This window comes from Vulpes lagopus, chromosome 1 (genome assembly GCF_018345385.1).
Source record: "Vulpes lagopus strain Blue_001 chromosome 1, ASM1834538v1, whole genome shotgun sequence".
Classification (NCBI taxonomy): Eukaryota; Metazoa; Chordata; class Mammalia; order Carnivora; family Canidae; genus Vulpes; species Vulpes lagopus.
In genome coordinates, this window is record NC_054824.1 from 158,729,043 (window position 1) to 158,754,651 (window position 25,609).

Below are 25,609 nucleotides of genomic sequence, written 5' to 3' on the forward strand. Positions count from 1 at the left end.
CAGGGACTGGTGCATAGGAACCGACCTTGCGCACCGGGCAGCAGCCCAGGAACCTGAGCTACGTGACCGCCACTGTGCTGCTTCAACTTGTATACCTTAAATACATCCAGCATAGGGGTGCCTGGCTGGCTGGGTCTGTTAAGTAAGCATCTGCCTTTGGCTCAGGTCATGATTCCAGGGTCTTGGAATTGAGCCCCACCTGGGGAGCCTTGCTCAAGGGGAGTCTGCTTCTCCCTCTCCCTTTCCCTCTCCCCCTTCCTCAGCCCCTCCCCTTCCCTCTCTCTCAAATAAATGAAATCCTTAATAAAAATAAATATATCCTGTATATTGTATGTTACACATAACTAAATAAATCTATTGAACATTCATAATATAATTATTTTGAAAAGAAGTCGCTTTGATCTAGGCAAAGGTAAAAGATAGGAAAACAAATTAGCAGCTTGTGCAGAAAGTTTACCTGCACAACAGATGGGGGTGAATTGGATTATGATGGTTGCAACTGGAATAATAAGAGAAAAGGGTCTGGTGATTGATTGGATATGGAGGCCTTTCCGGGATAAAGGAGAAAGGGATCTAGGGGATTTTCCAGATTTCCGGCTTGGTAGATGATGGTATTGCAGGTTGGGTCCCGCGGAGAACAGATAGAGATTAACGGGAAGAGTTTTAACCTAGACTGCTTTGGGAATCAATGCCAATGGAAGAGAGAAAAGTTAGCTGGATTCGAGAGACTGAGAAATTGATCTACATACAGTCTCAAGGAAGTCTCAGCATACTCTCTGTGGAGTTCCAGAATGGAGATGTCCCTTCAGAAGGTCCTGAGATGAGATGCAAATGAGAAAGCCAATACCATCAATACCCCTGCCCTCTCTCTCTCACTCTCTCTCCAAAATAAATAAAATCTTGAAAAATAATAATAATAATAGTTGGAGGGAAGAATGACTAAGGAATAATATACATTAAGCTGTATTTCATGTGTGATTTCAATAAAGATCACAAATTTTACCTACATTACATAACATCCCAGTTTTAACCCATTCAAAGTCTCCTCCTGCCCCTGGGTAAAATCCAAACTCATTTATACAGCTCTTTGCATTCTGGTTTCTGCTTACCTCTGCAAGTTTGCTTTTTTACTCATATTTCTTTTACTATCTAAGCAACAGAGCTGCTGAATACTATAAAATCCTCAAACATGCCATGTTCCCTTTGGCTTTTAGGGTTCTTTCCCTGTGCTATTCCCTCTGTCTGGAGAATTCTTCACTATTTGTCCAGATGTTGACCTACCTACCACATGCTGCCACACTGTCCCTACCATATACATACACTAACTCACTCAACACATGCACACACACAAGCATGTAGCTAATTCCTGTAAAACATTTGGATTCATTCCCTGATCACCCTTCTCTGCAAATCTGAGTTAGTTGCCTTTTCTTTGGACTCACATAGTACCTTTTAATTGCCTTGTCAGAGCATTTACCACCTTTAGTCATAATTGCTTATAATTTTTTTTACCTTACTCCTCCCATTTCACTTAACTATATGTCCCTAAAAACAGAAGTTTAGAATGTCTTGCTCATTTTTATGTCCTCCATGACTGGCACAATAGCTGATACATCATAATGTCTTAACGAATATTTGTTGAAGGAAAAAAATAAATCAAGTATAGTACATATTAAGTATCCTGCATTAAAAATAAAAATAAATAATACAGATTTATAATATATGGCATGATATTTACAAACAGCAAATATACAAGTTGAGCAATGCGTTAAGAATTCCCATTCCACTTACTTCCTGTGATCCACTTGGAAAAGTGAACTCTTCCCTGTTATTAGATCACTTCTGTGACCTAATAAATTTCTATGCAGGGGTGCTTGGCTGGCTTGGTGAGTAGAGCATATGACTCTGGATCTCAGTGTGTGAGTTTGAGCCCCACATTGGGTATAAGAGATTACTTAAAAATAAAATCTTAAAAAAATTTCTATATAATGCTTAATTCTAACATTCATGCCAATTCTTTAAAGCCAACTTGTTTCTCGAGTAATTTGAGAACTTTTTTTCTAATACAAGATGATAATAGTTATGATTTGTTAACAGTGCTCTTCTTCCTACTAAGCCATGAAACTCTCAGCTAGTACCATGGGCTGACTGATTGGCTTAAATGTCATACTCAGAGAAGAGGCAACAGCTGCTCCTTGCTAAAAACATTTTTCTCCTGTTCCTGGAGAAAGCTGACCTTTTGCAAGTTTGGTTACTGAACAAAAATAATCTTGAGACCAAAATTTTCTCTTATCCTTTGGCCTTAGATAAAGCTCAAAATGCCACGCTAATAGCTAGAAGTTATATCTGCATGGTACTATGTAAGCTTAAATGCTCTCCCATTATCTCCTCATTTCATAACACTGATAAAATGGGAAAAATAGTTAATGCGCTGCTGAATTGTCAATTCAACTGGAATTTTAGGAAGAGTGATTAAGGAGCTAGTTCACTCTCTAAATCAGTAATCTAGTTTAGTGTTTTAAATTGTATCAGATGGACCAAATTATTAGTGATTTATTACTTAAGGATTTCAAGCAAAAAGATTTCTTGCTTTTGTTATTGATCTTTTACCAATGGATAGTATTGTTTATGTGTATTCTTTTTGTGGTTTTTTAAAAAATCACTTGAAATCGCCCTCTGTCAGGGAGTAGAGGGAGAGTCCACCAGCACGGGTCATGGGGTTTAATGCTCTATGGACAGAGAAATAACCTGGTTTAGTCAACAGCATCAGTCACCATACCTCCAGGTCAGAGAGCAAATGATGAAGAGATACAGACCTTGAGTGAAAGATCACAGAGAGTGTGCAGGTACATTTTCCAGGCAACCTGGATACTGCAGTGGTGAATGAGGGCATCAGCTCTGTTTGAAATTATACCTCAGTCCAAACACCAACCAGCTCTATACCAATTGGTATTGTGACATCAAAGGCAGCCATTTTACCTCCTGTAACCACAGTTTTATAATCTATATTGCAGCCTGGCATGTAAAAGGATGTGTGCAGAGGACTTAGCACACTGCTAGCCCCCAGCAAGGACTTCCTAATTGGCAGCTGGCACAGGATAGGAGGAGTTAATGCAGTAATGACAACCAGGTGAGCACCACAATAATGATGTGTCCAGTTGATGCCAGAGTGCTCTTTAGGACTAACTTCTTAATTTTCTATAGTTTGGCTAACCCCCAGGATTTGTCTGTGGTATCAGACAAAGCTCCTTTCCTATTAGTAATCTCCAGCAAGGATATATTCTCAGGCAGATAATAGGGACCCAAAGGAGATTTTTTGTTAAGATTTTATTTATTTATTTATTTATTTATTTATTTATTTATTTATTTATTTATTTATTTAAGAGACAGAGACAGAGACAAAGATAGTGAGAGACAGCACAAGCAGGGAGGAAAGGGAGAAGCAGGCTCCCTGCTGACCCTGGGATCATGACCTAACTGAAGGTAGATACCTAATCGACTGAGACACCTAGGCACCCCTCCCCCCACAAAAAAAGAGATTTTATTTTATTTTATTGAAGATTTTATTTATTTATTCATGAGAGACACACAGAGAGGCAGAGACACAGTCAGAGGAAGAAGCAGGCTCCTCACAGGGAGCCCAATGCAGGACTCCATCCCAGGTCTCCAGGATCATGCCCTGGGCAGAAGGCAGGTGCCAAGCCGCTGAGCCACCCAGGGGTCCCTATTTTTTTTATTTTTTTAAATATTTTATTTATTCATGAGAGGCACCGAGACAGTCAGAGACAAAGGCAGAGGGAGAAGGAGAGTCCCTGCAGGGAGCCCCACAGGGACTGGATCCCAGCATTCCATCACACCCTGAGCCAAAGGCAGAAGCTCAACCGCTGAGCCACCCAGGCGTCCCCAAAAGAAACTTTAATGTGGAAGAAGCTTGGGACTAAGATCCATGCCTCCACTTCCTTGTAGCCAGCATAAGGTGACCAACTGTCCTATTTTGCCCCAGACTGAGAGGTTTCCTGGGCCATGGACCTTCAGTACTAAAACCATGACAGTCTCAGGCAAACCGGGATGATTGATCACCCAACCTACCAGCATCTTCTCAAGGTTGGACAAGTGGCCTGGTTACATGTAGCTTAAAAGGTAGCACAATTTTATTAATCATTATAATAAATAAGGCTTTCCAATTAAAAATTTCATATAGGTAATATGGAATATTAAAATGAAGAGAGGTTCATTTCACTACAATTTAACCAGGTTGTTAAATACTTTGAGAAGCTTTTTCTCAATTCTTTTGATCACTATTCCTTTTCTCTCTTCTTCGTATTAAGACTGTGTCCTATAAGGTTAACAATGGCCCAATCCCTGGAGTATTGTACTATGAATTCCCATGTGAAGCAATCATCTCACTGAGACTCTCAGCAACTCAAAGAAATAATTCTGAAATAACTGTTTAATTAAACCTTGCTGAAATAAGAGTGGGGAATACAGAGAAACAAAACCCGAACTAGCATGGAATACTGATACTTCGTAATACATGAACTTCTCTTTTCTATAGGAAGCCTAAAAGTATAGAATTGCTTACAATAGCCAAGATAGGGGGGCAATTTAAGTGTCCATCAATAGATGAATGGATAAAGATGATGTGTGTGTGTGTGTGCATGTGTATATATACTCTCTCTATATATATGTGTGATATACATATGTTTGTGAGATATATATATATATATATACATATATATATATATATATTTGGAATACTACTTGGCCCTTAAAAAAGAATGAAATCTTGCCATGTATGACATGGATGGATCAGAGGGCACTATGCTGAATAAAATAAGTCAGACTCAGAAAGACAAATGCCACATGATTTCACTTATATGTGGAATCAACAAAACAAACAACCAGAAACAGACTCACAAATAGAACAAACTGATGGTTGCCAGAGGGGAGAGGGGGAAGGGAGATGGGTAAAAATAGATGAAGGGGATTAAAAGGTACAAACTTCCAGTTATAAAACAAGTAAATCACAGGGATGAAAAGTACAGCATAAGGAAAATAGTAAATACTATTATATTAACTTTGTATGGTGACAGGTGTTAACTACACTACACTGATTTATCAAGGTGAGGATTTCACAATGTATATAAATGTTGAATCATCGTTATACACCTGAAACTAATATAATATTGTACGTGAACTATAGTCAGTTAAAAATAAAATACCCAGTCCCAGTGCTAACAAAGAAATGTACTATCAACCTTACTTCTCTTAATTACCATGGAGCAATAAAAGATTTGAAACTGGGTGGTTTCATTTTTACATTGTATATATAATTGGTTGGGCAGGAAAAAAAGTGCCTCATACTTTGAGGAATGCTACAGGCAGCAGTCAGTGTTACAGTTTTAGAGGTAATTATTGAGCACTGTATATCCATCAATAATGTGTCAAGTTTCTATTTTCTGGCCTTACAAGTTAAGACATCCTCTATTCTGTACTTTCAATTACCCCCTGGCTAGCTTCCTTTTTGAACCTTTTCTGCTCTGCTTTCCCTAGACCCACCCTCTTTCCCTTTGGTCTTTAGATTCTTGTCCTTTATCATTACTCACTTTCTGACTCCGGTGAAATTCCAGCCCAAGGCAAAGCTGTGAGCCTGGCAATTTTGTTTTCTCCCATCTCCTCCCACCTCCCCTCCTTCCCTATGCTCCCAAATATTGTTTTCTCTGTTGACTTGGGTCCACTGCTCCAAGAATTTAGTTGCTTCTCTTAGTTAAGAAAAATCTGGGGAAATTTCAGGTGGAGAGGAATTCTAGTTAATTCAGATTTCATTAACACAGGATTTGTGATAAATGGATTTGTGATAAACACTTTAAACCAGATTGTAGGGATCCCTGGGTGGATCAGCGGTTTAGCACCTACCTTTGGCCCAGGGCATGATCCTGGAGTCCCAAGATCGAGTCCCACATCGGGCTCCCTGCATGGAGCCTGCTTCTCTCTCTGCTTCTCTCTCTCTCATGAATAAATAAATAAAATCTTTAAAAAAATAAAAATAAAAATAAATAAACCAGATTGTACCTTTTATTCCATTATAAGAAGGGTTTGTTGACCCAATTAATAATAGACTGATAAGAACAAAAATATTTATTCCACATTATGTATAATGTAATATTTTATATACGACATATATTTAATAACCTATTCTGGGATCCCTGGGTGGCGCAGCGGTTTGGCGCCTGCCTTTGGCCCAGGGTGCGATCCTGGAGACCCGGGATCGAATCCCACGTCGGGCTCCCGGTGCATGGAGCCTGCTTCTCCCTCTGCCTGTGTCTCTGCCTCTCTCTCTCTCTCTCTCTCTCTGTGTGACTATCATAAATAAATAAAAATTTAAAAAAAAACCTATTCTAACTTTACAAAAGACAATTTTTAAGGCACTGTCAATATTTTTCTTTATTAATAAAGTTCAATATCTGTTGAAGTTAAGTGAGATTACATTTTCATATAATACTTGGGTATTATGATTTTCATTGTATCAACTTATAATGTTTCACAGTTTTACTAAATATGATTTGCTGGATCATTGGTGAAAAGAAATCAAAATTGCCATGTGCACATAAACCTCTAAGGAATACTTCGGCTAAAAAAATATGATATGGTCATTGATTCTTTTATTTTTTGTCTAACATCTCATAAATCTTCAGTGCCTCTACATTTATAGAATCAATCCAATGAGAAGGGTAGAGACAATAAAACCATTAGCAAGGGGCATCTAGGTGGCTCAGTCGGTTAAGCATCTAAGTCTTGATTTCTGCTCAGATCATGGTCTCAGGGTTGTGAGACTGAGCTCCCTGTCAGGCTTCACACTTAGTGTGGAGCTGATCAGAAAGGAAAAGGCAAGCTGAGGACAAAGCACAAGCTGACACTATACAACAACCCCCCTCAACTCCCAGGTGGGATCTGTGTGACCTGGCTGCCCTAAAGCTAAGGGAAGGAAAAACAAATGGTTAACTAATAGAAATCACAGTCCAGTAAGACCTATGTCTCCCTCAGTTTAAAAATGTCTTAGTGATTTACAAGAAATAAAGCATTCTCATCGATAACCTAATTTCTAGAAGGAAACTGCCAACTGTTTTAATATTAATGGTTTACTAGAGGGAAAAACAACCTTAACTTGACAATGGCAAGGCCTTCAATATCTTGTAGGTCCTCTTTAGCTACAAAAATTCTTTTGAGGGCAGCCCAGGTGGCTCAGCAGTTTAGTGCCGCCTTCAGTCCAGGGTGTGATCCTGGAGACTGGGGATGGAGTCTCATGTCGGACTTCCTGCATGGAGCCTGCTTCTCCCTCTGCCCATGTCTCTGCCTCTCTCTCTCTCTCTCTCTCTCTCTCTCTCTGTGTCTCTCATGAATAAATAAAATCTTAAAAAAAAATTCTTTTGAGGGATGCCTGGGTGACTCAGCGGTTGAACGTCTCCTTTGGCTCAGGTTGTGATCCCTCAGTCCCAGGATCGAGTTCCACATCGGGCTCCCTACATGGAGCCTGATTCTCCCTCTGCCTCTGTCTCTGCTTCTCTCTCTCTCTCTCTCTCTCTCTCTCTCTCTCATGAATAAATAAAATCTTTTTTAAAAAAACCTCCCTTTTTTCTTACCCCCAACTCCCAAGTATATAATCAGTCACCCCTCACAATCCCAGGGCAGCAGCTCTTCCTGCCCATGGGTCCTGCCCTCCTGCTTTAATAAAACTACCTGTTTGCGCCAACGATATCTCAAGAATTCTTTATTGGTCTTGGCTCTGGACCCCACCCACCGAATCTCACCTATATTTAAAAACTACATCAGAGCCAGCTTTGGATTCTCTCTCCCCCCCTCCTCTTTTGCCCCCCACCCCCTTCTCTCACACGTATGTGTGTGTGTCTGTGTGTAGGTGTACACTCTCTCTTGAAAAAAAAAAACATTAGCAAATAAGACTGGAGAATCACAAAGAAAAGAGGTCATATTGTTTGGAGAATCAGTTTGTTTCCAGTAAGAAACAGTTTGCTTGATTGCAAATTGCCAATTGGCAATTTGATAATGTAATCCTAAAATTAATTTTTAAAAAGTAGAACTGGAAGTTGAATGACAAGTTTCCATTCACTATGTCATGAGAACATTTCCATTATGACAAATTTACCTATGCTGAAGGGATGTTAGGAGAGGTGCGAGTAATACAATACAAAGTAAATTTTAAAAGAATATTATTTGGCTCTGGACATCGTACCAATACCTACAGATTTCAGTCCACTTCCTCCCAGGATATTGGAAATAAGGGAAATAAGATTGCTCTTTGAGAGCTAAACTTTAAGAATACACACAACGGATAAGACCAGAAGTAAGTAAAGTCACCTATAAAACACAAACTGGCCTGACCTGACTGCAACTTGGTTTTCATTGACATAAGATTGCTAAGAGGTTTTGGGTAGCCGTGGAAACAGAAAGGAGCATATAGGGGCACTTCTGGGCCAGTGCCCATCCAAGTGCTGTCAAGGAGAGAAGATGCTCAAATCAATAGCATGCCAGGATGTCCCTACTCTTGGAAATCAATTAGAAAGTTGCAACCATGGAAATTGAGTATTTCTATCTTTGGGACAAAATCATCCTGCCATGGAGATAGATGAATCAAGAACAATCTATACACATAAGCCTACTTGTTCTGAATCTGTGTTCATCAAGTTGCCTTCTGATAATGCCTAGGTTTCCTAGGTAAGCCTTGTTTATGTAGAAAACACACTGACTTTGAAATCTTGAGTTTTCTGGTATATAAATTGAAAACTAGCATTAATATTCTGGTTATATATATATATATATATATATATATATATATATATAATTCTCATCACCTTGGATAATATAAACTCATCTGATTGCTGGAGCTATTTTAGGTACTTCTGAGATTAAAATACTGTAAGCCAGATCTTAAAGGGTTGGGAAAAATTCACTAAGGTAAGGTTTCCCTGTCCTCTTGGGGCTTCCCCTGGCAATGACCCTATATCATCCAAACTTTTCTATTTCAAAAGATCATTGATATCAATGCTGGGCGGGGGGAACAGGGTGTTAGTGTGTGCTTGTGACTTAATTGTGTTTATTATTCTATTTATTCTAACATTGCTACAGTGACAATCCTTGACCATATTGGTGGGAAAGACAGCTCAGACCAGGAGAGATGGCAGGGAATTCTTGAATTTAAAATATACCATATATAATTCGTAAAGTGGATGCAAGTTTCCACTTACCACATGTCTACCATATGCTCAAAGTCAATATTATCATCATTACGGTCCCTTAGTTACAGATACCCTCACAGCCCTATCTTATACTTGCCTGGTAAAGCCCAGCATGGATCAATCTACCTGTCTTCTTCATAGCTGTACCAAAGAGCTGCACACTGCTGGAGAAATCATATAAATAAACTGAATGGCATATTTTTACATCGATTATCACAAACTTTAAAACCGCTCTCAGCAGAGCATGCCAATCCTACACTCCTCCTCACACTAGGCTTAATTTTTCACTCTTTTACTTTTGAATCTTCCCCTCAAACTCCTACAAGTCAAGCCCTCTCAGCAGGTTTCCTCCCTCTCTACTTCACTGAGAAAACATGCTATCAGTGGGATTTCCCTTTTGTTTCCAACATCGAATCATCAATATTCCCTATAGCTGCAACTACCGTATGTAAATCCTCCTCCTTCGGAGCTCTGAATCCCCCTTCACACCTTCTCATGGGCCTCCCTGCCTTAGCATTTCTTCTCTTCTATCTAATTGTTATCCTCCTCCTTCTGGATTATGCCCATCATCATACAAACATGATCTACTGTCTCCAATACTTAAAAATGTCTCTCTTTACTCCACATTCCTTCCAACTACCTTGTTTTTTATCTCATGGCAAAATTCAAGTTCTTCTGGAAATAATTGTTTATCCATGGTCTTCTCTACTTTCTCAACATCTATCTCCTTTTCAACTCACCAGCATATGACTTTCTGACCTCATTACTCCACCAAAACTTCCTATAAAAGATATTAGTAACTTCCAGGTTGCCAAAAACAATGGACACTTTTGGCTCCTCTTTTGTATGACTTGACCTCTCAGCAGCATTTAACTTATGTGAATGTTCATGCCGTCTTGTAATCCTCTCCTCTCTTGGCTTCTGTGACATCATCATCTTCTGACAGTTCTCTGGCTTCTCCTCAGTGTTCTTTGCTACTGCCTCCACCTCCACCTAACCTTTACATATCACTGTTCCTTAGAGCTGGCCATTTTTTCTTCTTTCCCTATTCTATCCCTAAGTGATATCATCTGCTTCCAGCACTTTAAACATATGTCTATGAAATGTGTGTGTATAGTTGTGAAGCCCATGTCTATGAGATTCAAATCTCTCTCCAACTCCGACTCCCCTCTGAGTTCTAGACATGCATGTCAACTGCATACTTGATCTACAGTTAGACATTACAGAAACATCTCAAATTTCGCATGTCCAAAATTTAATTTTCCCCAATTTTTCTTTTTAATATTGCTCCACCAACCAAATGATTTTCCTTCCCTCTTCCAACACCATAATCTCTATAAATGTTGCTGTCATTCACCCAGTTGCTCAAGCCATAAATCTGTCATCATAGATTTTCTTCTCCCACATTTAGAAGCCATAATGTCCCACAAGCAAGTATATTTTAGCTCCAAAATATATGCCATATCAATTTCTATCTCCACTGCCTCCATCCTAGTACAGGCCACTGTCATTCTTCACCACTGTAATTACTTCATTATTGCCTAACAGGGCTCCTGGTTTCCTTTCTTGCCTCCCCCAATCTATTTTTCATGCTCTTCACTCGGCAGTAACGATGATCTTAAAATGCAAAATATCAGATCGTGTGGTTCCTGTTCTTAAAGCCTTTCAGGGATCCCTGGGTGGCGCAGCGGTTTAGCGCCTGCCTTTGGCCCAGGGTGCGATCCTGGAGATCCGGGATCGAGTCCCACATCGGGCTCCTGGTGCATGGAGCCTGCTTCTCCCTCTGCCTATGTCTCCGCCTCTCTCTCTCTCTCTCTCTCAATGTGTGACTATCATAAATAAATAAAAATTAAAAAAAATAAAATAAAAAATGAAATCCCCCATGTCTCTAAAAAAAAAAGAAAAAGAAAAAAACCCTTCCAAATGCTTTTCACTGCACCTAGATGACATTCTGAACTCCCTAACCTGGCTTCTAAGGCCCCTCTGATTCCGGCTCTTGTCTCTCCTTCTAGTGCCATCTTTTGTCACTCTCTCTCTTAACTAAGTTCCAGACACACTCCTCTTCTAGTTCTTAGAACATTCCAAGCTCTTTCCCAGATTAGGGCATTTGCAATTGTAGTTCACTTGGTCCAGAGCACTTTTCACCTATTCTTTGCATTACTACTTTTTTTTTTACAATTTTATTTTTTTTATTTTAGAGAATGAGCACAGGTGGATGGGAGGGGGAGAGAGAAAGGGCAGGGAGAAGCCGACTCCACACTTAGCTGGGAGCCCTGACTCTGGACTCAAACCCAGGACCCTGAGATGATGACCCAAGCTGAAGGCAGACCCTTAACCAACTGAGCCATCCAGGCACTGCAAATTACTGCTTCTTGGTATCATTTAGGTCCCAGCATTATGGCCCCTTCTCAGAAAGGCACTCAGTAACCACACTTTCTAACATAAATTCCTCCAGCTCTTCTCCCTGGTTATTTTTTATCTTGATACCCTGTTTGTTTCCTTCACTTCACATATCCAAACCTATTATTTGGTCTGTATCCCTAGACCATTGCCTTAGGACCAAAGTCTAAATTGTTCTATACCTTTAAATACCCAGTACCTAACACAGATAATAGGTGCTCAATACATATTTGGTGAGTAAGTAACACAAACTTGAGAAGTAGGTATTATTATGTTTTTGTGGAAGAACAATTCTTAAAATATTTTATTATGGTTTTTTAAAAAGATTTTATTTATTTATTCATGAGAGACACAGAGAGAGAGGTAGAGACATAAGCAGAGGGAGAAGCACCATGGGGACTCAATCCTGGGACCCCAGGATCACGCACCAGGCGGAAGGCAGGCACTACACCACTGAGCCACCCAGGCGTCCCTCTTATGTTTTTTTTTTTTTTTTTAGATTTTATTTATCCTCTTATGTTTTTTAATTGTAGTACAATTGATATAGAGAGAAATAGGCATTATCTCCATATTACACATAAGAAAACAGAATCTAAGTAACTTGCTCAGTACAGAGCAATTAGTTAGCAGAACATGTTCTTGTCTTATTCTAAAACCTGAAGAATATATACTTTATGAAATGTAAATAAATCCAATGCCATATATAGTTATATGCATAGTGTATACACTAGATGTATGCACACATTGATCATTTGTGTGTCATAATTTTATGACTCACAAAGTTTTCATTACACATTAAAAGTGATTTCTGACTATAAAATCTGGAACTTACAGAAAGGCATGCATAAAATACTTTTAAAAATCTGCATTGGGGGGATCCCTGGGTGGCGCAGCGGTTTGGCGCCTGCCTTTGGCCCAGGGCGCGATCCTGGAGACCCGGGATCGAATCCCACGTCGGGCTCCCGGTGCATGGAGCCTGCTTCTTCCTCTGCCTATGTCTCTGCCTCTCTCTCTCTCTCTCTCTCTGACTATCATAAACAAAAAAAAAAAAAAAAAAAATCTGCATTGGGGCAGCCGGGTGGCTCAGCGGTTTAGCACCGCCTGCAGCCCAGGATGTGATCCTGGAGACCTGGGATCGAGTCCCACGTCGGGCTCCCTGCATAGAGCCTGCTTCTCCCTCTGCCTGTGTCTCTGCCTCTGTGTGTGGTGTGTGTGCGTCTCACGAATAAATAAATAAATAAATCTTTTAAAAAATATCTGCACTAAGAAAACTATTGTTGACATCAACATCATTAACATCCAGAGTACATGTTTTTAGTCTTTTCCATCGATACGCACATATGCGGGTGTTTTTACAGCACAGTTATGGCATAAGCATTCCCCCGGTCATTAAGTATTAATCGGAATTTAATGGGTTCAGAATAGTCCATTATGTGGATGTATCATAATGCATTTAAATATCTTTATCAACGGCCAGGTTTCGGTATTAGGAATATTGTATTCCCATTTCTGGAAAATCCCAAGACTGTCAAATATCAAGGTTAAAGATCGTGCACGGTGCAACGTTGCTACAAAGCGCCAAGCTGCTGAACCACCTCTCGGACCCATCCACCACACACAAGGGCTCCCTCCCGCGAGGCCCATCACCGTGCAGCCGCGGTCTCCTCCGGAGCGGCCGGGGAGAGAGCGCAGGCCAAGCGCCGGGCCGCGGGAACTCGGACCGCAGGAACTCCCTCCTGCCGGCAGGAGGCGCCGTCGCCTTCCGCCGGGCTTGCGCCGCCACGGAGGCTCCACGTGACCCGGCCGTCTCCGCGCCGGAGGGCGGTCTTGCGGAGACCGGCCTTACGTACGCCGCGGCGTGACGTAGGACGTAGGGGCTGGCTAGCCGCCATCTTGCTTCTTTTTCTCGCTCGCTCTCTCCCGTGTCGGGAAGCAGCGAAAGTGCTTTGGCGGTTTGTCCATCCGCGGCTTGGGCTTTCCTGTCGGGTGGTCCTTCCAGCCCCCCACCCCAGCCTCCCCTCCCCCTTCCCTCGATCGGAGCCCGGCGGAGACTCTCGAGGTGCGCAGCCACGCTCCGCTTGACACTCGCCCTGGCCGGTAAGGAAAGCGAGGGCGTAGGAGCTGCGATCAAAGCGGGCCCCGTCGCGGAGGGCGGGCGTGGGGCCGCCCGGGGCGTGGGAGCGCACCCCGACCCTGCTTCCGGCGGGCGGACGCGCCGAGGCCGCCTGCAGACGGCCTGGGGTCCAGCCTCCCTCCCTCCCTCTCTACCTCCCTCTTTTTTTTTCTTTTTTAAGCTCCCATCCTGTCCGCGTCTGGGGGGAAGTCTCGGCCTCCTGGTCGGGGAGCGGGAAACCGGAGCCAGACCCGCCCCATGTGGTCTGCCGCGGGAGTTCCGGGCCCGTCGGCCTCGCTTCCCCACCCGGCCCCCGACTCGGGCCCTCCGCGGGGATTCACTTGCGCTGCGGCCCGAAGGAGGGAGTTTCCATCCTTGGGAGAGGCGGCCGCGCGGTCTTTTTTTTTTTTTCCCTGTAACGTGTGGGATGCGTCCCCCCAGCAACTCAGGGGCTCACCCAGGGCCTCGACTGCCGACTTCTTTTCCGTGTGGAGTGAAGGGGGAATTTGTAGCGAACAGTGTTGGTGTTGGGTGAGAGGGACCGGGGGGCGGGGGAGTAAAGACCTGACTCCGTGGGCGGCTCTTGGGGGGATCTGGACCGACCCTGCTTCCGCTGGGGACGTGCTGCCCCGACTCCAGAGGAGGGTTTGGTCGTCGTTTCGTGGCCCTAGGCCTCGGCATCCCCTACCCTGCGCAGTGAACCCCGCTCTGCGGCTCGCCCGGCTCTTTGAGAGAGCGTTAATGTTACCCGTGCTACGGGAGAGGCCCCACGTTAGGACTTGAAGGAAAAGGCATGGGGGGGGGGGGGCAACGAGAACACTGATAAATTGTTCTTTATGCCCGAGAGGAATGCGTCGAGCTCCTTTCAAGGGGGGTGCATATTTGTTTTAAGCTTTGAGTTTTTTTTTTTTTTTTTTGAGGTTTCCAACATGCCTGGTGTTTGCTGGCTCCTAAAGGCTACCCAGATTTCTGCATTGGCCGCTCTTAGGTTTATAGAGTCAGACCTCGCTAGGGTACTTGGAATGGTACGGTAGGCAGCTGTGCTGTAAGGTTCTCGTGTGGAATGAATGCAGCACAAGAATCAGAATTTGTGATTAGGTGCTTGATGGCTTACTCCTGCAAATAAAAACGGTAGGGTGGTATTTAAGCGCCCACCAAGTCTAACTCCAGCATTTGTTAAAAGTATTTAACCTCCTCTGTTGGTGATTAAGATGCTGCTCTGACTGGAGCCATTTTTAGGTGTGTGTCACAGATGCACTGCAGCATCATTTCTGGTCCACCTCAAATGCATTGATCCCCTAAAAAAAAAAAATAGGAAAAGATTGAATTTGAATTTTATCTTTAGCGTGTAGTCAAATAGTAACTTTCTTTTCTATAATGGACTTGTAAGAATCTAGGCTTTTTACTTTTATGTTTTGGCTTGGTGAGCTTATACATGTGGCTGTGTTCTCTCCACCATTAGTTGACCTTTTATTGTGTACTGAGCATAGTAATAAGCCCTTTACATACACGATCTTTTCTAGTCTTACAGAAAGTGCTTGAAGGATGTTCTGTTATTATCATCCCATTTTACAGATGAGGAAGTGAAATCTAAGATACTAATTTGACCAAGGTCACTCGAGTTCGTGGTGCTGTAGAGATTCAAACCCAGACTGTCTAAATACAAAGGATGTTCTGGGTCCTCAAACTGCCTTCCTGTTCCTTGTAATTTTAGGAACGGTAGTAACTAAAGATGCAGCATTGTTAACCTAGTTTTTTTTTTACCCCCGCTTGATTTCAGTATAGAAACATTGTTGCATACAGTGGTGACAGTGTTGCAAGGTATAAAAAATAGCTTATAACTACTCTGGGGATAGGAGAGAAGCTAGTTTTTCTACCCTTTTCTATTTAAAAGCCAGTTGGTTAATACTTAACTGTATAATATGTCATACAATTTTAAAATTTTGAGATCTGGCCCGTATTGTTGATAAAATAGTTCTTCATCTGTAAAATTGAGGTGATGATAATAATTCCCTCCAAGTTTTGTTGTAGTATTAATAATGTGTGTGAGGGGTTATTGCTGTGCTCAGCACATAGTAAAAGGGCAACTAATAGTGGAATGGCAAAATGTTGGTAGAAGAAAGTACTCTCCCAAATAAGTAATCTGTATATTCTTAGAAAGAAGTATATATTCTTTGGGAATTTAAATAGTTTTATTTTTTTTTAACACTTACTAGATTTTGTTTTTTAAAGATTTCTTCATGCTTTGCAGTCAGTAACCTTGGGTTCAGTATGTTGAGCACAGATGAAAATACAGAAGTTCTGACTCATTCCAGCCCTTGCCTCCCCACTACCCTTATGTCACCCTACCGCCTTTTCTGGTAAAATGTCTTTGAATATTATATTTTCCCCTCCCTCCAAGTGGTTTCCTTTTGTCCCCGCCCCCCCCCCCCCCAAACACTGCTTCAACTTGTAAGCCAGTTGAGTAACTTGTTTCAGATGCTACTTATGCCATATTCGTGTAAGAAAGGGATTGATTATTGATAAAATGTTACACAAATTGGTACAGAACCCTATTCTTACAGTGAAGAGATCCAAGAGTTGTGTCTCACTGACTTATGACTAATAAACTTTCAGTAAAGTGAGATTTATCAACTTATGAATAGGGTAACAGTGATAGTTTATCTTAGTCAATGTTAACTGTTGTTTAGAAGCTTGAGAATTAATGTTTTCTGAGTCATAACATTCTTAACGTCTCCATAAAGCCTTTGATGCATCAGTCAGGATATCTTTGTGGGTAAAAGTATTTTCTAGAGATGGTAACTTGCACTGAGCATGTTCTATTGTATGTTTTTTCCCAATCCCCAGAAAGTCTAAATATAAACTGATCTTTCGCCAGTTATATTTGTAGTCGTTTTGCTGTAGATTAACAGAATGCCAGGCATGTTTTAGGGCCTGTGTGTGTGTGCATATTTGCCAGCAAATCAGATGAAAAAGGGCTATTAGTGAATTTCAGCAGTCCTCTAGTTGGCAGACAGAAACTTAAATGGTTAGCATGTAACTACAGTCTGAATATAAGGTAGCAATAAAGTCATTACTGTCAATGTGATTTAATGTTCTCACCCCTAAGTGGTGCTGCTAGGTGCTCTACATTGAAAGAGGATGGGGTTATAATCAGCATTTGTGGAGCATATCTAATATAAAAAAAACTTGGATAGTATTTACATAGTATATTATCTAGTAATTTTCCTTTTACCTGTCTGTGTTCCAATATTAGTCTGTTTTCTTTTACTAAACTGTTTTCATGTCTTCATCACCTTGTGTGGTAGTTGGCATATATCTTGATTTTATTATTGAATGAGTGAAATTAGAAAACAAGAATAGACCCACAACCGAGATTGAACTGACACAGATCTTAGTGGAGCAAAAGAATACCTTGTCCTGGGGATCCCTGGGTGGCTCAGCGGTTTGACACCTGCCTTCAGTCCAGGGCCTGATCCTGGAGTCCCTGGATCGAGTCCCACGTCGGGCTCCTTGCATGGAGCCTGCTTCTCCCTCTGCCTGTGTCCCTGCCTCTCTCTCTCTCTCTCTGTCTGTCTCTCATGAGTAAATGAATAAAATCTTAAAAAAAAAAAAAAAAAGAATATCTTGTCCTTTTCCCCCCTTTATTTACGTATCAGAATGGTGTCAAATGCTTTCAAATAGTTTATGTACTATGCATTATGAGATTTATTTGCAGCAGATTTTCCTTTCTAGTTTTTAGATTTATTCAGCAAACATTAAAGATTTTTTTAATTTTGTAAGGCTTAGTGAATCAGGAATATGGCTTTTGGTTGCTGCTGCCAAGATGTTCACAATTTTAAAGATTAATGTTAAAAGTTATGTGATCTTTGGATTTATATCAAAAGAAAAAATGAACATATAAGCTATAATGGGCAAAAAGTCCATATATGAAAATTTGCTATAGTATAGATCACATGTCTAGTTGATTACAAGTGAAGAAGGTATGGTGGCCAAGACAATCAATCATTGCAATTATTTAAAAAAAAAAAAAAGAATGAATTGCAGTTTATTTGTTGGGCACTTTCCATGCAGGCACTGAGCTAAGATAATTTTGTAGGTTATCTTTTTCAATGTATACAGTAAGCCTAAGAGGTAAATTATTTTATGCCTGTTATGCAACTAGAAAACTGGAATTTAAAGAGGTTTAAGTAATTCGTTCAAGTTAACTTAGCTAGTAAATGCGATTCAGGTCATCGACTCAGAGCCTGAGTGCTTAACTTCCACACTACATGGATTTCCCAGTGACTAGTATGGCCCAAACTTAAGACCAGTCATGACTTTTTAAATCTTCAAACCACCTGTCTTAGCCAATATATTTCTTTAATTCAACTTAAACGATCTTTTAATTAAATGATTTTCAAGAAGAACATACATGGTTTTTTCATGTTACAGTTTGTTTCTTTCGGTGTGTTTCAGAATAAACATTTTAAATATGCTTCTATGGACCACATAAAATCATCTAATAGGTCATCAGTAGTCTTAGATATTTCATCTTTTAGGGACATAACCACTATAAGAAATGAATGCTGGGATAGATCAGGCAACAGTTGGAATTAATGAAAGCCAGAAGTGATGAAAGCCTAGAGTGGAATAGATTCATCACAGAAAATGGCAGCATTACAGGAGAGGAACTGAAATTAGAGCCTTACCTACATCCTTGGGACAAGCATTTCCATGATAAACTGCAAAGTGAAGATATTTGTTTAGACAGAAATGTAGCAGGATGTCTTAAGACAATCTATGGCAAGAGGAGGAGAGCAACAATGAATAAGTGAAGAAGGAAACCATTACAAAAATCAAGATGGAAGAGAATAATCCAAAAAATATGATTATTACAGGCAAATGCAGAGGAATTCAGAAAAATATAAGAGAAGTGACCATTGGGTTTGGCTGAGACATCTTTGGTGACCCTAAAAGAATTTAGGTCAAGTAATGAGGGTAGTAGAAGGTTAAGCAGGGAGGAATAAGTAGTGAGACTTCTTGATTTTTAGGTGACTTGAATACTTAGTATGACCTCTGGACTATGAGTTTAAAAACCTGGGTTTAGTCCTTTTGTCACCTACGGTTTTTTCTTGTTCCTGCTGTTAACTTTGGGGGCAAGTAACATGGCTTCTTCAAATTTTAGATCCAGGTATTCCGTGCTCTTTGAAGGTTCGCACCCCACTTTGCTTTTTTTTTTTTTTTAATTTTTTATTTATGATAGTCACAGAGAGAGAGAGAGGCAGAGACACAGGCAGAGGGAGAAGCAGGCTCCATGCACTGGGAGCCTCACGTGGGATTCGATCCCGAGTCTCCAGGATCGCGCCCTGGGCCAAAGGCAGGCGCCGCGCCACCCAGGGATCCCGCTAACTAAATTCTAAAGAGGATTTTTGTTTTCATGGAAAAAGGCAGAAAGTGAAAATAGTATTCAGCAGTGAGCCATTATAGAGGCAGGGCACACCCTGAGCAGCGAGAGTGGTGCCACCAAGCTCCTTCCCTTGGAACTACCCTCAGCATCTAGCCATGGTGGCTTTGAACTGTTTGTAAGTGTCTGTACTTTATCATGATACATTTTGTGAATTTGTTAGTAAGATGTGTCAGAAGGTATCAGAAAAGGCTAAGAGAGGTTATTTTTTGAGTCTGGGAATAGTGCAAAAAATTTTCCATATAAATTATGGTAATTGTTTGCTGTAGCCATTTCAGCTTACAGGTTTCAGAACACTTTGCTTTCTGATAGCCGGGGAAACCTGTTTGTTCACCTGTGAAATAAGGAAAATACCCACATCCCCTATTTCAGAGGATTGTTGGAAAGATCACATTAAATGTGTTCCTATGTATGTTTTGAATTTTTATATTCTTTGATATTACATGATCCTTGACCATATTTAAAATAGAACTATGAAAAATAAAAAGTTAATAAATATAAAGGGAGGATAGGTTCTCTATGATGTTGGAACATCCTTTTTAAATAAATCCTGAGTTTATTAAGAAAAAGGTGGATGCATATATGGTTGGAGAATACTTGATCTTCTTTCCTTTTTCCTAATGAGTAATCTGAAAACGTAGGGCTGATGTGTATGATTGTGCAGTTTGTGGGCTGCACAAATGTGCTGGGCTGATATTGCTGAGGCAGTAAGGACTGAAAGCTCCATGTTCTACTTGCAGAGTCCTGTGCTCTGGCCAGGCCTCCCAGGGATAATTGTGCCTTCACTTCTACCCTTTATCCCAATGCATCAGCACCTCACCCAGAGGATCACCTGTATCTTCCCAGAAGGATAGGTTTTTCTATTTGCGCAAAGGCCCTTTGGAGACAAGTGGATGCTCTGAAAGACTCCAAAGTAGGTGTAAGGAGATACACACACACACACACACACACACACACACATATTTTAGAGATTTTATTTATTTATTCATGAGAGGCACAGAGAGAGAGAGGCAGAGACACAGGCAGAGGGAAAAGCAGGCTCCATCCCAGGTCCCCAGGATCACACCCTGGGCTGAAAGTGGTGCTAAACCACTGAGCCACCCAGGCCTGCCCAAGGAGATATATTAAGGATACATTTAGAACAAAACCAAAAACCTTTGGGAGACTGCAGAAATGGTCACCAACGAGCAAAAAGCTCAGTACTTCTTACTGAAAGGGGTTAAGTAGTTGGGCAAGTACACATTTATTTTATCCATGTACTTTTATTTTAAAGATTTGTTTACTTCAGAGAGAGCGCATGTGCACACACGAACAGAAGGGGCAGAGGGAGTCTCAAGCAGACTCTGGTCTGAGTGTGGAGCCGGATGGAGGGCTCCATCTCAACAACTCTGAGATCACCACCTGAGCTGAAACCAAGAGTCAGAGGCTTGACCACCTGTGCCACCTAGGCACCGCTATCCAATGTACTTTATTATTTTTTCTTTCTTTTTTAAGATTCTATATATTTATTCATAAGAGACACCGAGAGAGGCACAGACATAGGCAGAAGGAAAAGCAGGCTCCCTGAGGAGAGCCTGATTGCTACATTAGAACATACAGATGAGCTCTCTGTGACTTGATCCCAGGACCCCAGGATCACAACCTGAGCCAAAGGCAGATGGTCAACCCCTGAGCCACCCAGGCACCCTATCCAATGTATTTTTAAAGATGAATATTGTATGTAACTTATTAAATATTTCTTGTAACTTATTAAATATTTCCTGTAAAAACAGACCATTATATGTAATTTTTTAAAAGATTTTATTATTTATTCATGAAAGACACAGAGAAAGGCAGAGACATAGGCAGAGGGAGAAGCAGGCTCCACGCGGGGAGCCCCACACAGGACTGGATCCCCAGGTCCCTGGGATCATAACCTGAGCCACCCAGGCGCCCCTATATGTAGATCTTAAGAAACACAATGTAAGACATACGGAATTAACTTCTGAAGGTCAGGAAAATGGAATAGAGAAATTTTATTTTAAAAGTATGAAAAGTAAAAAAAAATTCATGTTATTGAAATGAGGCTTTTTTTTTTTTTTAAAGATTTTATTTATTTATTCATGATAGACATAGAGAGAGAGAGAGAGGCAGAGACACAGGCAGAGGGAAGCAGGCTCCATGCCGGGAGCCTGATGCGGAACTCAATCCTGGGTCTCCAGGATCATGCCCTGGGCCAAAGGCAGGTGCTGAACCCCTGAGCCACCCAGGGATCCCCTTCTTTTTTTTTTTTTTAAGATTGTATTTATGTATTCATGAGAGACAGAGAGGCAGAGACGTAGGCAGAGGGAGAAGCAGGCTCCATGCAGGGAGCCCGATGTGGGACTCAACCCTGGGACCTTGGGATTATGCCTTGAGCCAAAGGCAGGTGCTCAACCAATAAGCCACCCAGGCATCCCATGAAATGAGGCTCTTGACAGAAGCAGAGATTGATTATATTTCTGTATGAGTTTTTGAAATTTAGATAAAAATTGGAACTTGTTATGAGTTTTACTGCATATAGATTCATGTAACTCACATGAAAAGTAGGATACAGGGATCCCTGGGTGGCGCAGTGGTTTGGCACCTGCCTTTGGCCCAGGGCGCGATCCTGGAGACCCGGGATCGAATCCCACATCGGGCTCCCTGCATGGAGCCTGCTTCTCCCTCTGCCTGTGTCTCTGCCTCTCTCTGTGACTATCATGAATAAATAAATAAAAAATAAAATCTTAAAAAAAAAAAGTAGGATACAGAATGTAGAACCATAGAGCCAGAGTCTTTGGACATTTTGGAGGCAGGAAAAGTATCTCCTGCTGAAAAAAGAACTGTTGAATAAAGATTTAAAAGGAATAGGAGTGCCTGGCTGGCTCAGTCAGAAGAGAATGGGGTTGTGGGTTAGAGCTTGGTATTGGGTGTAGAGGTTACTAAAAAAAAATAATAATAAAACAAAAGTTAGGAATTGGCCTGCATGTGCTGATTGCTTGGTTTCTTGATCAGGATTTTTTTTTTTTGGTATAATTTTATATATGACAAATTGGAAACAAGGAAAGAATAAAAGTAGAAAGCAAAAAAAATAGGTAGGCTTACATGTCTGGAGACAAGACATTTTAATGATAGAGGAATAGAGCCAGTGCTTAGCAGGGAGGGATGCTAACCAGTTCTCTAGTTTAAACTTGAAATTCCAACCCTTAAAGGCAGCTGGTTAGTTTATATGAAAGGTTTAGGGTGGTTCATGATGACACTTGAGCATCGTGGAAGGGAATGCTTCTGTTTTTCTCCCAAAGTATTGAACATATTTGCCTTGCAAAAATTAATTAAGAAACTTTTATGCTTTGGTTTTTATTTGTAACGTATAAGTTTTGAAAGCATTATTACCATTTGTTAAACTTAATAAAAGCTTAAGTGCCAGACACTATTTTGAGAACTTTATACATATTTTATTAATTATATCTCATAATAGACTAGAAGATATAGCCCACAGATGAGGAAGTAAAGATTCAGAATTATTTTTAATGACTAGGGAAATGCTTCTGCCATAACATGCATATGCCACAATTATGCTGTAAAAACACCTAGCTACTAAATGTTAGAGCTGGAATTTAAACCACATTAGTTTTAAGAGAAGTAATTGTGTGACATGAACAGTTTAAAAATATTGTAAGTTGTCAAAAAGAGTAATGTGGCAATCACCTCATCTAGTAAATGGTAGACACAGATTTGTTACTTCGCTAGAGCAGTAATTTATGGTACAGAAGGTCTGATAGCTACATATCTTTTCTGACTGTTAAGGCATTCTGCCCCAGAAACTTAATTCATATGTTTCATTTTCTAAGAACAGCCTGAGGCCTTCTACCATTCTGATTAGAACTCCACCAGATTTATTTATATTACACTTTGTTTTTAAAAATGACAATTTTTAATCCTTTTGCTGAGGTGCTATTTGTAGTAGAGGCATTCAACATATGGTGGTATTCTTAGCTTTTCTATTATAGCAGCAAATGTGACCTTAAAAATATTTGATGTCACTCTGTTAGAATTACTGATTATAACAATTGGAGATTGAAATGAACTTAGAAGTTGCCCAGTCTCTTATCCAAAGCAAGACCTTTTCATTTTATTTTATTTTTATTTTATTTTTTTTAAGTGAATAGCATCTCCTATTTTTTTTTTATTTTATTATTTATGATAGTCACAGAGAGAGAGAGAGGCAGAGAGACACAGGCAGAGGGAGAAGCAGGCTCCATGCACCGGGAGCCCGATGTGGGATTCGATCCTGGGTCTTCAGGATCGCGCCCTGGGCCAAAGGCAGGCGCCAAACCGCTGCGCCACCCAGGGATCCCGACCTTTTCATTTTAAATGGAAAATTTAGTTTAATTTGATAGAATGTTTTCTGAAGTTAATATATAAGTCTCCCTTGCGTTTGTCAGTTCCAGCTGCCTTGAGAAAATACCATAGACTTAACTTGGTCTTCTATCCTCTAGAGCTGTAATAAATTCCTATTAGACCAAGATCAGGGTTCTCGCATAATCAGGTTCTGGTGAGGTCATCCTGGCTTGCACGTGACTGCTTTCTAGCTATGTGTTTTTTCCTCCTCCTCTTCTTCCTGCTCCTCCTCCTCTTTTTTTTTTTTTTTAAGATTTTATTTATTCATTCGTGAGAGACAGAGAGGCAGAGACACAGGCAAAGGGAGGAGCAGGCTCTCTGAGGGGAGCCCGATGCAGGACTCCCTCTCAGGACTTTGGGATCGCGACTGGAGCCGAAGGCAGATGCTCAACGACAGAGCCACCCTAACATCCCAAGCCACCTAGGCATCCCTCTAGCTAGTTGTGTGTCTTCATGTGGCTGGGAGAGAGCTGTGGTGTTGTCTCTTGTAAGAGCACTAATCCCATTATGAGGCCACACCCTCATCACCTCAGCTAAACCTAATTATTTCCTAAAGGGCTGTCTCCGAATACCATCTGTCACTTTGGGAGTTAGGACCTCAGTATATGAATTTTGAGAGGGGAAGCAATTCTCTACATAGCCCTCCCCGGATCCCCCCCCCCCTTTTTTTTACACTCTTCAGTGCATTGATTCTTAGACTTTTAACATTATTATATTTCTACCACAGATGGAATGCATTTTTACTGTATCTTGTTACTATAATTTTTAGACCCTGATATTTTATTCTGTATTGTAATGGAATAAGTTTTGAAAATAAAAACTTCAATCTGTTAGAATTTCTTAGCCTAAAATGACATGTTATTTATTACTATATTTTAAAGGTTTGATGTTTATCTTTTATAGTGAAAATTGAATTCTGATTTTCATTTGTGAGGTTATCTTGGGTACTGCCTTTGGCATCAAGCCTGGCTTTAATCTTGGCCCCTATCTCTTCATAGCTATATGAGTTCAGGGCAAGTTATTTTTGTCTGAAGTGGTTTCTTCATTGGTAAATTTTGGTGACTTGGGCTTTGAGCTCTTATTCCCAACCTAATATTTCTACATCTCTATAGCTCAGAGTTTTAGAAAATGGCTGCAAGAGACATTGCTACATTAGAACATACAGAAGTTAATCCCTCTTCATGTAAGAAGTGGGAGACATAAATGTGGAAGATTACTCAAGGTTTTATTTTCTCTCATTTTTAAAAGATTTTATTTATTCATGAGAGACAGAGAGAGGCAGATACACAGGCAGAGGAAGAAGCAGGCTCCTCATGGGGAGCCCAATGCAGGACTCCATCCCAGGACCTGGGATCACGACCTGAGCCCCTGAGCCGCAGGCAGTGCCCAACCACTGAGCCACCCAGGTGTCCCTCAAGGTTTTAAATCTAGAGATCAGGGAGGAATATCTGGCTGGCTCAGTCAAAGAACATGCGACTCTTGATGCGACTCTCATGGTTGTGAGTTTGAGCCCCATATTGAATGTCGAGATTACTTAAATAAAGCTTAAGATATCTATAGGGCAGGGAAAGTAGTTATGATGAGGTTGGGAAGAAGAACCTGTTTGGGAGAGCAGGTGAGCTTTTTAACTTATTTTTCTCTATTTAAGTAGGCTCCAAACCCAGCATGGGGCTCAAACTCCTGACCCCCGAGACCAAAAGTTGCATGCTCCATGGACTAAGCCAGCAGGCACCCATTTTAAACTTTTTCTTTTGGAATAATCTGAGTCTCACAGAAAAATAGTAAAAAATAGTATGGAAAATTCCTGTATTCCTTCATCCCTATTATTTGTTAATAGTTTACCATATTTATCATACCCCCTCTGGGGGTATGTGTATTTATCATACCGCCTCTGGGGGTATGTGTACATGTGCACATTGGGTCACATATAGAATGTGTGCTTGACTTTTAATGTCTGCTGTTCTAAACCCACTCATTATTTGAAACTTTAAATTCAAA

General features: G+C 40.9%; 1 protein-coding gene across 4 annotated transcripts in view; it reads left to right on the forward strand.

Moving 5' to 3' along the window:
* The first annotated feature begins 13,518 nt into the window (after positions 1-13,518).
* PRRC2C (proline rich coiled-coil 2C) overlaps positions 13,519-25,609 on the forward strand; it is a 104,301-nt gene continuing 92,210 nt past the window's right edge. For all 4 annotated transcript variants that reach the window (XM_041753052.1, XM_041753069.1, XM_041753059.1 and 1 more), the window contains exon 1: positions 13,519-13,748. The gene's annotated coding sequence lies outside the window, so the exon portion shown is untranslated. The remainder of the gene's footprint in view (positions 13,749-25,609) is intronic.